Genomic DNA, 14487 nt, shown 5'->3' on the forward strand with positions numbered 1-14487 from the left:
CACTCGTTTCTTTGAGTGTTTCAGCGAACCGATCAACCAATATTCGCAGAGGTGAGATGATTCCGGCGGTACAGGGTAACACACGACTGACAAGTTTCTGACACGTGCACAGAGACTATTTGTCCTTTTAAAAATCATACAGTCTTACAAACAAGTCGAACGATGTTTTACGAACAAGTCGAACGATGTTTTACGAACAAGTCGAACGATGTTTTACGAACAAGTTAAAGAAGTTTCACGAACAAGTCGAACGATATTTTACGAACAAGTCGAAAGAAGTTTCACGAACAAGTCGAAAGAAGTTTCACGAACAAGTCGAACGAAGCTTCACGAACAAGTCGAAAGAAATTTTACGAACAAGTCAAACAAAGTTTTACGAACAACTCAAACGGAGTTTTACGAAAAACTCGAACGAAATTTCACGAACTAGTCAAACGAAGCCTTACGAACAAGTCGAAAGAAGTTTTACGAACAAGTCGAACGAAGTTTCTCGAACTAGTCAAACGAAGCTTTACGAACAAGTCGAAAGAAGTTTTACGAACAAGTCAAACGAATTTTTACTAACAAGTCAAACGAAGTTTTATGAACAAGTCGAACGAAGTTTCACGAACAAGTCGAGCGAAGTTTAAGTTTCACGAACAAGTCGAACGAAGTTTCACGAACAAGTCGAACGAAGTTTCACGAAGTCGAACGAAGTTTCACGAACAAGTCGAACGAAGTTTCGCGAACAAGTCGGACGAAGTTCACGAACAAGTCGAAGTTTTACGAACAAATCGGACGAACTTTTACGAACAAGTCGAACAAAGTTTTACGAACAAGTCGAACGAAGTTTCACGAGCAAGTCGAACGAAGTTTCACGAACAAGTCGAATGAAGTTTTACGAACAAGTCGAATGAAGTTTTACGAGCAATTAACGATTGCCGGCGGGAAAAGATTCTTTCAGCACCTAAATATTTTGGGCTATGAGTACATAAAAAAATGTGTTGCATGAACCTTACCAGAACCAGAAGTTGGTAAAAACTGTATTGGTTGTCATAAATATCAAAATTCTAATGTAAATCAAGAAACATTAATTTTCGTAAGCCTATATATAGGCTTGACCAACGAGTCCACTAAACTAAGCAGGCACTGAACATCTCAAGCTAGGTATAGGCCAGATTAGGCCTAATATCTCTTGAAAACTTGGCCACAAAACGGAAAAAAAAATATTTTTTATTCAATCATTCAGGCTAATAAAAAAATGGTAGAAGCAATTTCGTTTAGAGATTCTTGTACAATCAATTTTGTAATCAGTATAAAAAATATTATCTGGCGGGAGTGTTCTAAATTGTGGTATACCTTGCGACCTTCGAATATTTCGAAGACTACAGTAACCCTATATGGCTTTCCCAAACTTGATTTAACGTAATAACCATAAACTCGCGTAGCTAACAATAAATGCGAAAAGTGTCCCATTCAAGAATGAAGTGATTTTTCTAGATATTTATAAATAGTAATTGCCATAATTCTATGGCTAATGCGTACAAAAGTTATGCGAAATTCTGTAGTTGACGACACGATCGCATGTCTGCTGACATGGCTGTTTAAAAATAGCAGAAACAAACCGGTAATTATGTAACGAAAATCACGTGATATACGGAATAAAATCTCAAGCATAACACCCATTCCAATATGTATAAGAAGAACAGTATCGAAATAACGACGTAGTTTTGGTACAATTTCTTCGGATTTCACCAATCCTTTACATTCAAATTTCACCTCCAAACTGCTACCACTCACCCGTGGAGATTAAAATCCTCGAAAGAATTAACTGCCTTCGGTCAAACAGGAAACCAATTCATAGGCACCGGAAAAAACCACAATGCTTTTTATTAGCACAAAGAATTCATTGATATATCAGATCAGATACGAAGTCTTCACTAAACGTCGAACACGAAACCGAGCGACACAACCCTCATTCTGTCACGACTGGACGCACACTGGCTGGCGGTTGCCGAATGCCGACTTTGCCGAGTGCCGACTGCTTGTTTCATCAGCCGACAGCCACATTTGGCTTCATTCAGCCAAACTCGTTCTCTTCTGCGGCTTCATTCGGCCATACTCATACCCTTGCATATCTTGATTAAGCCATACTCTTACATGGCTTCATTCAGCCATACTCGTACTCTTCTACGGCTTCATTCAGCCATACTTATACCATTGCATGTCTTGATTCAGCCATACTCTTACATGGTTTTATTTAGCCATACTCTTACATGGCTTCGTTCAGCCATACTCTTACATGGTTTTATTCAGCCATACTCTTACATGGTTTCATTCAAACATACTCTTGCATGGCTTCATTCAGCCATACTCTTGCATGGCTTCATTCAGACATACTCTTGCATGGCTTCATTCAGCCATACTCTTGCATGGCTTCATTCAGCCATGAACGAGACTAGCGACCACAAAGGCACATGTTGTTCACCCTATTGCGAGAGCGCCTCAATAATGTATAATTATAGTGCAGTGGTTAGTTTGCAATGTACAAGAGTTTCACAATCACAAGACTACATTTGTACGTCCGAGGGTCTAAACTGTACTTACTGCTGCTGAACTTGTGCGTACTTTGAATTGGGCAATCAAGAAGCCATATATGTCATGCTGCTCACAAATCAAGAGACCATATATGTCATGCTACTGACAAATCAAGAGACCATATATGTCATGTTGCTGACAAATCAAGAGACCATATATGTCATGTTGCTGTGCGCTTCCTTAGAATTAAGCAATCAAGAGACCATATTTGTCATACAATTTCTAATGAAACGAAAAGTTTTCATAATAGAACCAATTGAATAGATAAACAATGCAATGTACAACTGGCTGTATCATTATCACATGAAACAAATGACGTGCATTTATGGCAGCGGAAGTCGTATATACACTGCGTCAAGAATTACAGAAAACTTGCTCGAACATAACCTTATTATATATTTAGTAATGTAATAATAATATATAATAATGTAATCTTTATTAATGTAATAATAACCTGAATAAAGATAATATCTTTTTTAATGTGTTTCCAATTTGTAACTTATGTTATGTTCGATAGGAAAACATTTAATCAACGTTAATTCAACTTCAAATTTCTATTGGGAATGAACTTTAATTAAACACAACAAAATTTGGTTCATTGGATGTAAACTTGTCAGTTTTCATTCCAATTGCCTCGTTGCTTTATACCACTGAAGGACATGATTGATAGTGAGTATAAGTGCTACCATGGCCACTTTGTGTAATGGTAGTTTGTGCCATCTACCAATCCCTTGCCTCTTGCGGCTAACCATTATCATAAGTCAAGATAATTAAAATTTTTTATTGTTGCTTGACCAATATTAACAAACAACGACAGTATATCAAAGAAGAATAGCATTGAAAACAATACATGGTGAAAATAACTCTATAAGGCACTCTTATCTTTTCATAAGTAATAACGTCGGGCATGTGTAAAGTTTGTTATCGTAATTTACTATTTTTTCATTAAAAATAACTATTTTAATTTAAAAATTGGACCTCCAATTAACAATACTAGCAATGTTCGTTTTGAATTCCTGCAAAAGTTTCAACATAAAACAAGAATAATTTTTTAAATACTTACGAGATTGACGAATAAGATTGAAGTAATATATTATTGAAATAAGTTATGCCGTTTAGTCTATATTAGTTCCAATATTATTGCCACAGACCTGGTTTTGACACAATATTATCAAATATTTCTTTATGATATTAGCAAAAATTTAACATGAATATTTCGCGATATCTCACCTCTGCCAAACGTGTTTACTGCCACCTGCATCCTGAAATAAGATAAGCAGAAATTAAACGATAAATACCAACTATTCGCGTAATTAATTAAATAGTTATTAATTACTTAGATGAAGTAGAAGGAATTAATATTATTCAAATGTTCTCTCGACGTTTGATCTCACATTATGTAAAATATAGACATAACCGAGCGAATTAGAAAATGGCCAATTATACAATAGGCTAGGTGCAAACCGCTGGAGCATTTAAGAGACAACGTGTATTTCATTTTAGAGTACAAGATAAATTAAAAATATTAAATTATTCATTATAGATGATTTACAGGTCGATTTTTACTGAATAGATATGAACCAGAGCCATAGTATCTGGGGGCTGGAATAAGGCAGCAACAAATCTCAAGCAAATTACAGCAATATATTTTATTTCATTAATTTACAACAAAACATGGCGAATTTTTCGGCGATTTTAGTGACGTAGCTCTGGCGTAGGCGACATGAACGTAGGGTCGTGATGGTAGCAAATGGCTCTTGTCATGCCTTTTTAAATAAAAATGTATTGATTTCACTTGCATCATCAAGTTTTGAATACATAAACCTTATAGGCCCATTAACGATAACTCTCCTTAATAAACCTTTAGAAACAATATCCGTGATAAATTTTTGCTAATGATATAAAGAAATATTCGAGAATATTGTAACTTAATTCAATAATATATTATTTAAATCTTATTCGTCAATCTCATAGGCATTGGAAAAAGTTATTCTTGTTTTTATGCTGAAACTTTTGCGGTCAGGCTTTCCGTAAATTCACGTAACTCACGTTATGTGAATTTCTGGTAACTTTCGTAACCTGAATTTTACGTACAAATTATAGCTTGTTGGATGGTTCCGTACACATATAGCGTTACAATTTAAATTCGAACACATTGGTATTAAAAATCTTTAATACATCGTTTGCGCACAAAATTTTTAGGTTTACTGACTTCGTAGTGAGAATGAGACGGATACTCTTTTATTTTGTTCTATGATTTAAGGCTGCTTGCGCCTGTATAATGAGATTATTATTTTTATTTATATCAAAAATGAACTGAGCTGCGTCTCACGCACCTTATGCCGTTTCCAGGAGCCAAAAACTGCAGCATAAAGTATGGTTGTTTTCAAAACATAAACCTGGTTCAACCTCTCAGTTACTTTAATGACCGAGCGATGTATTGCAGGAGCTAGCAATTGACCTGCTCCGTGCACGCTTTCCACAGCAGCAGCAGCAGCATCACAGCACCCCAGCAGCAGCACAGCAGCATCACTACAGCAGCAGCACCACAGCACCCCAGCAGCAGCAGCACCACAGCACCCCAGCAGCAGCAGTACCGCTCAGTATCGAGCGGCGGCGGTGATAAGCGAAGTCGCGTTAGAACAAAACTATAGCGACCACCGCACCCCTCCTGCATTCCTTGTTGCTGCTGCTGCTGTCATTTCTATTGCTGCTGCTACTGCGGCTACTGTTGCTGCTGCTGCTTTTAATTATGTTGCTACTGCTGCTGCTGCTGCTACTGTTGCTGCTGCTGCTTTCATTTCTGTTGCTGCTGCTGCTTTCATTTCTGTTGCTGCTGCTGCTTTCATTTCTGTTGCTACTGCTGCTGCGGCTACTGTTGCTGCTGCTGCTTTCATTTCTGTTGCTACTGCTGCTGCGGCTACTGTTGCTGCTGCTGCTTTCATTTCTGTTGCTACTGCTGCTGCGGCTACTGTTGCTGCTGCTGCTTTCATTTCTGTTGCTACTGCTGCTGCGGCTACTGTTGCTGCTGCTGCTTTCATTTCTGTTGCTACTGCTGCTGCGGCTACTGTTGCTGCTGCTGCTTTCATTTCTGTTGCTACTGCTGCTGCGGCTACTGTTGCTGCTGCTGCTTTCATTTCTGTTGCTACTGCTGCTGCGGCTACTGTTGCTGCTGCTGCTTTCATTTCTGTTGCTACTGCTGCTGCGGCTACTGTTGCTGCTGCTGCTTTCATTTCTGTTGCTACTGCTGCTGCGGCTACTGTTGCTGCTGCTGCTTTCATTTCTGTTGCTACTGCTGCTGCGGCTACTGTTGCTGCTGCTGCTTTCATTTCTGTTGCTACTGCTGCTGCGGCTACTGTTGCTGCTGCTGCTTTCATTTCTGTTGCTACTGCTGCTGCGGCTACTGTTGCTGCTGCTGCTTTCATTTCTGTTGCTACTGCTGCTGCGGCTACTGTTGCTGCTGCTGCTTTCATTTCTGTTGCTACTGCTGCTGCGGCTACTGTTGCTGCTGCTGCTTTCATTTCTGTTGCTACTGCTGCTGCGGCTACTGTTGCTGCTGCTGCTTTCATTTCTGTTGCTACTGCTGCTGCGGCTACTGTTGCTGCTGCTGCTTTCATTTCTGTTGCTACTGCTGCTGCGGCTACTGTTGCTGCTGCTGCTTTCATTTCTGTTGCTACTGCTGCTGCGGCTACTGTTGCTGCTGCTGCTTTCATTTCTGTTGCTACTGCTGCTGNCTGTCTCTTATACACATCTAGATGTGTATAAGAGACAGGTTTATAGGTGGCCGATGGATGGCCAGCGGTGATCCGGAGTATATTTCGTCAAGAATATTTTTCGCTGTTTTTACGATGCTCGGCACACAGCGCCTGAGCTCTTGATGGTTCATAGTTACGAAGTAATGCTTAGAGCTGTCATACACAAGGGCAAAAATATATGATTTTTGCACTGTGTTCTCGAGTGTGACTACAATATTTATCATATTATACAATTGAGTAGTCATTCAATAATTGTGCATGATAATGTTTGATTGCAATGATATTATTTGGATATTTACCTGTAAAAAGCTTTGGTTTCGCTCAAAAAAGATGATTTTCATTCCACATTTGCTGCGTTGTTAACAAATTTCGTTGCGTTGTTAACAAAGCAATTTCATGAAGTATTTTATCGAGATAAATTCAACGCCTGTTGAATTCAGCGACAGTTGTACAACACTTGGTAATACTGTGCGAGGTCATTTTGACCTGACGAGTTGAAAATGGTCAATAATTCCCACCGAAACCCCATTGGATGAACGAAATAACATTTTAATTGCTAATTTTGCTAATTTCAAGCTAATTTAAATTGCTAATTTTACTAATTTTTAGCTTTGGAAGCGAATTCCGCGACATGTTGTCGTTACGAGGCGAAGAAGAGCACGAAATGTTCGCTCAGTCCTGCTACCAACGTGTTACATATGAAACGCTCGCCAAATTTCTTCTATCAAGTCTGAACACAATGCTACTAATGTTTACAGTTTTGTAATACGTAATAGTAGCTAGCAAAAGGGGTGTATCGTCACACTTTAGGTAATTGGTTAACTTTGTTGGGCAAGATTTAAGGTAACCTATGATTTAAGCTGTTTATGAAAAGTGTGACGATACACCCCTTTTGCTAGCTACTCGTAATTATAACGTTCTTTGCGTACGTATGATATTCTGTAAAAAAAATGAAAGTAATTATTGTAATTAAATTAAAAAGTAATTAATAAATTATTAAATTATTAAGAAGTCGCAATGACCACATCGTGCATGGAGGTATAGCACTCAATTGAACTGAATACAATTGAAGTATCAATTGTTATTGCGAAATTATATATATATATAATAATGAGTAAATAAGAGTCATAAAAATTCCTGGCAATCAATGAACCGTTGACATTTTATGCCTATTTTCCAATGCGGTATTAGGCCATTTTGACCTCTCCGCGCTCCTATAGTGTTGAAGTAGTTATAATTTCATCTTCAAAGTTAAGTTGCGACGTTGGGGATTTCGTTCCTCATAAAATTTTTCGAGTTCCGTTTGCATCTTTTGTGATTAGAACATCCGGACATTGTAGAATTTTAATACTTTGACGACATTGAGGATTCGAAAATCGACACTTGAGGATTCGAACATTGCATCGAGACTTTGGGGATTCAAGCACCGAGACTTAGTGGATTCAAGCATCGAGACTTAGTGGATTCAAGCATCGAGACTTTGGGGATTCAAGCATCGAGACTTTGGGGATTCAAGCATCGAGACTTAGTGGATTCAAGCGTCGANCGTTGGGGATTTCGTTCCTCATAAACTTTTTCGAGTTCCGTTTGCATATTTTGTGATTAGAAAATCCGGACATTTAGAATTTTAATACTTTGACGACATTGGGGATTCGAACATTGCACCGAGACATTTTGGGATTCAAGCTTCGAGAAATTGGGCGAAATAGGTCAAACGATTACAAGATTGGAAAAGAAGTTACGATGCCAGACTCTAGAAAGTTCAGTTTGTAGGATTTCTTGACTTAACGAACGTNTTAAATTTTTTTAAATGAACATTGTTTAAATAATTCAAATTAGTGGGAAGTTCTTGACATTAGAACAGTTTACGTTTCAGGGGTTTATACACTTACAGTTTGAACCAAATAGCTAAAAGAAAATTTATATTGCTTTTAACAAAGAAATAAGAATACCGATATGTATTTGATACAAAAATGTAAGTGAAAACTACACACTACTAAATACAGACAAACATTTTGAGCCCTAACATAACAATTAAATTAATACAGAGCCATTAAAAGTTAATGAAAATGTAAATGCAATATAAAACTGGCACGCTGGGTCATAGCAATATATGCCGATGGGCAATAGTTGCGTTTTTATAGAAAATTTTAAATTGCATTTTATATTCAAAAACGGTAGAAATTTTTTTTATTCTTGTAAATATCCTATTTCAATTCATCACTTCCAAAACGTTACATAAATTACTTACACAATACAAATAAAAAGGCAAAGTGGTGAAATGAAAAACTTTATTTGCAACTGCAATGGAGTTTTGTTAATAATTTGATTTATTAACGCAATACATATAAATTTCAAGGTTGTCTCTGCAGTAAGAGAAATGGGTGAGTCTAAATGACTTACATATCCAAGTCAACCGCATCCTAATAGTGATGGACTTTTTTGACGTACTTGTCCCATTTGTGGGTCACACTCACCTATTACTGGTGCCTTAAATTCCAGGTATGACTCACTCAATTAAATTCCAGGTATGACTCACTCAATTAAATTCCAGGTATGACTCACTCAATTAAATTCCAGGTATGACTCACTTGTGGCTAAAGGTGGCGTCATCAGCGAATTGCTGCCACACGTGAGTCAAGCCTGAAATTTAAAGGGTCAATATGACAAAAAAAAATTGGGCAAGTGAGTCAAAAAAGTGCTTCGTTATTCGGACGCGGTTGACTCATCAAAGTGGGTCATCCAGACCCATTCATTTCTCTCAGTGCATTGAAAACGTGTCGGAGATCAGCTCGATCATCCGTTCAAAACTTTAAACGGGAAGATGCACTCCCGTCTTCATTGATAATCCCATAAGTCATCCGACGTTGCATCAACGTTGAATTAAACGTTGTATGAACTTTATATTAAAAGTTGTTTCGACGTTGAATCCACGTTAATTGAACGTGCTGTCGATGTCCATCGCCTGGAGGGTTATAATTCAACTAATAAATGACGTTGAAGCAACGTTAATTTACCGTTGCCTAAATGTCATTTGTCTTCTGGGTAGGCAAGCTTCACAGCTTTAGGTCTTGCGATTTTTACGTTAATAAAAATTTGTAATACGGCCAAATTTCAAAAATACTTTAAATATGACGATTTCCAAGAAAAAATAATTAATAAATCAAAATCAATTTCAAGTGAAGATCATGCCAGATTTAGAATGACCGGGAAGATTGTGTTTATCAAAGAAGTTTGGTCATGGAAGCAAGTAATATGAAATAAGTCTTTCACATCTAAAAAACATGCGCACAAAGACTGCAGACTCTGGTCATGTCTGCATATCTGCGACATACTCCCTGCAGACTCTGGTCATGTCTGCATATCTGCGACATACTCCCTGCAGACTCTGGTCATGTCTGCATGTCTGCGACATCCTCCCTGCAGACTCTGGTCATGTCTGTATATCTGCGCCATCCTCCCTGCAGACTCTGGTCATGTCTGNTTGACTCATCAAAGTGGGTCATCCAGACCCATTCATTTCTCTCAGTGCATTGAAAACGTGTCGGAGATCAGCTCGATCATCCGTTCAAAACTTTAAAGATAAATCAACCTAAACTTTGATCCAATTAAAACTTCCTGCCGTTTAAATTTAGTCTCTCTATTATTATTTTATTATGAATTATTATTATTCTATTATAATTATTATTCTATTATAAATTATTATTCTATTATAAATTATTATTTAATAAATTATTATTGTTTTTAAGCGCATTGGCTATAATACAAGTATTCAGCTCATTTAATTGCTTTAATCGCAAGTTCACCGAAACTTTCAAGAAAACAAAATGCCAAAGAAATTAAAAACTTTTCAATTAAAGTATGCTGAATTTTCTTTGAATTTCACGTGTTTCCTAATTAATAAATGAATTTCCAACAAACTGCCTCGGATCATGTAATAAATACGCATTTTTACGTAGCGGAACGATATGAGTGAAAATTATACGCATTTACCGCCTATAGGAGTACGCGTAGAACAATGTCCCGGGAAGATGCACTCCCGTCTTCATTGATAATCCCATAAGTTGACATCCGACGTTGTATCAACGTTGAATTAAACGTTGTTTCGACGTTGAATCCACGTTAATTGAACGTGCTCTCGACGTCCATCGCCTGGTGGGTTATATTTCATGTAATATCTGACGTTGAAGCAAAGTTAATTTACCATTGCCTAAATGTCATTTGTCTTCTTAGAAGGCAAGCATCACAGCTTCAGGTCTTGCGTTTTTTGCGTTAATAAAAATTCCAAATACGGCCCAAATTCAAAAGTACTCTAATATGACAATTTTCACAGAGAAAATTAATAAATCAAAACCAATTTCAAGTAATGATCATGCCAGATGTATGAAATAAGTCTTTCACATCTAAAAAAAACATCCGCACAAAGCCTGCAGACTCTGGTCATGTCTGCATATCTGCAACCTCCCTGCAGACTCAGAGCAAGCGTATAGTCTGTAAAGGATAGCGTTGTTGGTCTGGCGACTCAAGCGCTATTTGCCCCGCAGAGCAGGATTGGGTCAGACCGCTGCAATCCCTCAAGTCAATAAGACTTCAACAGGGCAATCATCTACACGGCAATCATCAACATGGCAATCATCTACACGGCAATAATCTACACATCAATCATCTACACGTCAATCATCTACACGGCAATCATCTACACATCAATCACCTACACATCAATCACCTACACGTCAATCATCTACACGGCAATCATCTACACGTCAATCATCTACACGGCAATCATCTACACGGCAATCATCTACACATCAATCACCTACACATCAATAATCTACACGGCAATCATCTACACATCAATCATCTACACGTCAATCATCTACACATCAATCACCTACACAATCACGACGATACAGCAAAATATCGTCATTAAATACTTGACAAATTTCATCAACCTAAGCAACATATGAATGACGATTAATTCATACCCTGGCATGATAAAATAACTCAGCAACGTTGATTTAATGATTAATAAATAGATTATTAAGGAGGGAAGAGGAAAATATTAACTCTATTGAGTTGATATTTATACCCGAGTGTTTAAATTTTGTTCATGAAACCAAAAAATGCGATTTCATTATCGTAATTATAAATAATATTCGTTTCCGTTAAAGATTTGCATGAGAAATCGAGAATATTGTGTTACTATCTGAAATAACTTTGAAATCACTTTAAAATTGTTAAAGTTATTCGTCACATGAGCATTTCTTCTTCTCATTCACACATTCTGGCAGCAAAATTTATGAGCTTTAATTGATCATAACTTAATTCTATATATTTTATTTGATATGTCCTATTTTTAACTGAAAAGCTCCACCTACCAGAACTTCGAAACTAGTAGAACAAAAAAGAACTTCTTCCTGCCCTCTAAAGTTCTTCTGATTTCACGCCATGCTGCGCATGTCAAGCGCAAGAACTTTTTTTCAACTGTGTTTAGTGCGTTAAAAAATGCGCGTGACAGCGACATTAAAGTATGAACTTTTAGCCATAAGTGATATATTTTCCTCAGACCAGCAAGGGTCTAATTCTTTTGCTTGTTTTCGGCATATTTTTCGTTCAAGATTGCAAAATTTTTAGCTTGTTTCGCGCAGATGTCCAGAAAATTAGGTTCAAATGCTAACAAATTATTCAAATTCAAATCGCAAATAAAACGTATGGTTTTTATGTTCTAAATTACCAGGATTTTTCCTTGCCAAAGCTCTCGCACGAGCGAGGGTTCAGCGATCCAGCGTTCATTAAATGCCACCTCCTCAAAAATTATATAATTGAAATACGGCGTCAAAGTCCCAGCGACCTTTATTATCCAATTAATTTTTAGCTAATCCGTGTTCTATATATTGTTCAGACATCGAAAGAAGTTCTCATAATTCAGCAACATTCTTGTATATAAAGTTTATTTCCGATGCAAAAACGTGAATGCGGAATCAAAATCAACCATTTCACGCAAGGAAAAAAATTGACACAACATCGGCTAAAACAATCCTGAAAACTTCAAAATTAGTTAAATCGATGTGCAGTGCTAAATTTGTGAAGGAAAAGGCCTTTGAATGATTAAACCAGTTTGGGTTTGGAATTCAGGATTGGATTAACAAGATTACGGATTAGAGAAAACAGAACTTTCAAATCTTTTGAATTATATTATCTATTCCGATCAAATAAAGGTTAAGCTGAATTTCCATAAAATTACAGCACTCGCTATTTTCCAATCGAAATTCAATTGAAGCGGGAAGCATTTCAACAAATTAAAGTTGCAGCCGCTGTGCCGTCGCTATGCCTCGGCTGAAAGAATTTAAAATTTTTACAAAAACAGCTCCAAGGATTACCGTTTGCTGGCATTTAAAAATTTACTCGATAACGATGATTAGAATTGTGAATCCATATCAGTTAATTGTGACTAAACTGTTTAGCTCTCCGTATTATTGTATGATGGCATTATACTGAATATTTAACTGAATTCACAGTTAAATAGTGAATGTAATTTTGTCAATTATATAAGCAAGAATTACATATATTATAAACCTCGGGAGGTGTGACTGAATGAAGAAATCACAAGTATAACCTTCCAAAAATAGGGAAAACATTTTATTCGAAAGTCAAACTTGTCAAAAACTTCAGTGAGAATCCAAAATTGAAATCTGCAGAATTTACAATTAGAGTTCATTCCCAAGTCAGATGGCAACATACGCTGGACTTGGGAGACAAGGCAACAGAAGCTGGACTTGGGAGATATGGCAGCAGAGGCTGGACTTGGGAGACATGGCAACAGAAGCTGGACTTGGGAGACATGGCAACAGACGCTGGACTTGGGAGACATGGCAACAGACGCTGGACTTGGGAGACATGGCAACAGAAGTTGGACTTGGGCGACATGGCAACAGAAGATGGACTTGGGAGACATGATATTAGAAGCTAGACTTGGGAGACATGGCAACAGAAGCTGGACTTGGGGGACATGGCAACAGAAGCTGGACTTAGGGGACATGGCAACAGAAGTTGGACTTGGGCGACATGGCAACAGAAGCTGAACTTGGGAGACATGAAGATGGACTTGGGAGACATGGCAACGGAAGATGGACTTGGGAGACATGGCAACGGAAGATGGACTTGGGAGACATGGCAACGGAAGATGGACTTGGGGGATATGGCGACAGAAGCTGAACTTGGGGGACATGGCAACAGAAGATGGACTTGGGGGACATGGCAACTGAAGATGGACTTGGGAGACAAGGCAACAGAAGCTGGACTTGGGAGACATGGCAACAGAAGATGGACTTGGGGGACATGGCAACTGAAGATGGACTTGGGAGACAAGGCAACTGAAGATGGACTTGGGAGACAAGGCAANTAAATAAAAGAACGTGCACAAATAACGTTATAACTTAGCACATCCCGTTTCCTTACTTCATTTCTGTACAAATAACGTTATTGTACAAATAACGTTATAATTATTAATTAATAATTAAATAACGTTATATATATTTTCGGTACAAATAAAGTTATAACGTACACGCGGTATCCATGCCGCAAATTCCTTTAAAATGTGAGCCATAAAATTGGTCCGGACGCGTGTAGAATAAGCAGAATTTAAGGGCTCACTTGGCTGCAGGAAATTATGGCCAAATTTTACTTTTGGAAATTATGGCCAAGCGATGAATATTTCTATGAGCTAAGGGGGGGGGGTGACGGCACAATGCTGCACGAATGACGGCACGATGCTGCACAAATGTGCGGGATGCTGCACGATGCTGCACGGCGCTGCAGTGCTGCATACACGTGCAGATCTGTCTCTTATACACATCTTTGATCTTCTGGTGCTCTACTGGTGATCTACTGGCGCTCTACTGGTGATCTGCTGGTGATCTGCTGGTGCTCTACTGGTGTTCTACTGGCACTGCCTATAAAAATTTCGATGATACCAACATATTTGCCCCTACTTAATCATTACTTGCTCCATATTAATTAGAATTTGACAACGTGCGCCAATTTACGTATATGCTCATTACACGTCAATTTATAGGTCTGTCATTTCTCATTTAGATTTCAAGTCTTCTCTGCCGTAACCTCGCGTAAGTTTTTATCCTTGCTTTTCCTTGTGATT

Source organism: Hyalella azteca, unplaced genomic scaffold (genome assembly GCF_000764305.2).
Source record: "Hyalella azteca isolate HAZT.00-mixed unplaced genomic scaffold, Hazt_2.0.2 contig6215, whole genome shotgun sequence".
Classification (NCBI taxonomy): domain Eukaryota; kingdom Metazoa; phylum Arthropoda; class Malacostraca; order Amphipoda; family Hyalellidae; genus Hyalella; species Hyalella azteca.